Source organism: Marmota flaviventris, chromosome 8 (assembly GCF_047511675.1).
Source record: "Marmota flaviventris isolate mMarFla1 chromosome 8, mMarFla1.hap1, whole genome shotgun sequence".
In the NCBI taxonomy this organism is placed as follows: Eukaryota; Metazoa; Chordata; class Mammalia; order Rodentia; family Sciuridae; genus Marmota; species Marmota flaviventris.
Window position 1 is genome coordinate 123,261,909 of NC_092505.1, and position 1,718 is coordinate 123,263,626.

A 1,718-nucleotide genomic window follows, 5' to 3' on the forward strand; every position below is an offset into this window, starting at 1 on the left:
CCTTTATTTTATTGATTGATATGTATGTGGTGCTGAGGATCAACCCCAGTGCCTCACACGCTAGGTAGCGCTCCACCACTGAACTACAATTCCAGCCAATAACTGGTATTTTGACATTTAAATTTATTGTTTTCATTTGGATTGAGGTATTTCTAGTTCTTGGTATGATGAGTGATTTTCAGTTGAAGCCTGGGCGCTCTGGGTATTGTGTTTGATGCTCTTATGTTATTTTAATGTTCTGGTCTGGCTGACTTCCTCTGACACTGCTCCAGCAGCAGGGGGTTAGGTTGGAAGGGCATCTAATTACTGACGGGTGAAGGTAAAAGTCAAGTTTTCTCATTCAGCCTCCATTAACACCTGAGGACATGACGGTGGGAGCTTCTTGTTATTTCTAGGTGTTAAGCAGAGTTTTAGCTTCCCACAAGGCTAACACTGATACCTAACTGGATGGGATTGGTAGGAGTGCCTCGTGCTGTTCCCTAGGTGTCCAGTAATGGATGCCATGGGGATGGAAAAGAGAGCGGACTTCTTAGTTCTGGACCTTCTCTGATGCTGCCCCAATGGGGGAGAACTTCACCTCTGGCAGATAGGGGTGGATCCCAGGCTTCTCACATGGTGTCCACTAATGCTGTGGGGGTGTGGGCCTGCTTATCATCCAATGGGGATTAGGTCCCAACTCCACTTGTCCTTCTTTGGCACCACCCCAGCAGAAGGGTTGAGACACTTATCACAGTCTGGTGAAGGTAGAAATCTAGGCTTACTACTTGGTCTTTGCTGCCATGAAATGGGTAGGGCAGCATTTTTTCTAAGGTGCTTTGCTGGAGTAAAGCAATTATCATCTAAGAGTTTTGTTTTGCTATTTTTGCCCCTTTCATGGTCCACTGCTTAGTGAGAATAGGCTTTTATTTGGGCTATTTTTGCTTTGAGTAATTGATATTTCCTGGGTGTTGAATTCTTCAGTTCCAAATCTAGGATATATAGTTTAAAAAGAAAACCCATAGAACTTACCATTGCATCATTATTTGGAGCCTGAGGTCCCTAACTGGTCTGTTATACGTAGGAGACAGAGAGGGAAAATATGTCCACTCCATTTTCCTGTAAATGAAAGTCAATTACTGTTCTTATGATTTTTAAAACTCCATGAATCATTAGTAATTCTCTAATCTATGCCTGGAGTCTTGTTTTTCCATACCCCCACCTACTCAGTGACTTCGAGGGACTTCTTATATCTGTTTTCACCAGTACATTCCATCCCTGAGATAATAATCATAGAATAGTTGACCATGAGTAAAGGTATGGAGTGGTGGGAGTAAAGGGTAAAAGAAAACACCAGATGCAAAAACATGGGGCTAGTACTTTTCAAAATGCGCCCTCATCTCACATACCTTCGCTTTATAACCCTTGAGTTACATATTGTTATCATTTTATATTGAAAAGGCTGAGGGTGGTACAGTGGTAAACTTCCCCAGATCAAGAAGGCAGGAGAGGCAGGTGTGTCTGTCCTCTTTATGCAAAGTTTTCTAGAACCCCCACCAGCAGACTTCTGTTTGAAAAGCATCGCCACAACTATGTTGCATGACCATTCCTCACTGCAAAGAAAAATGGAAATGCTAATGAGTGTTTAAAGTACTTGTCATCAAGGAGAAGGTTAAGAATGGCTGTTGGACCACCACCCTGCAGGATGACTCCTTTTATATAGGCTGACCCAAAGTTCCAGG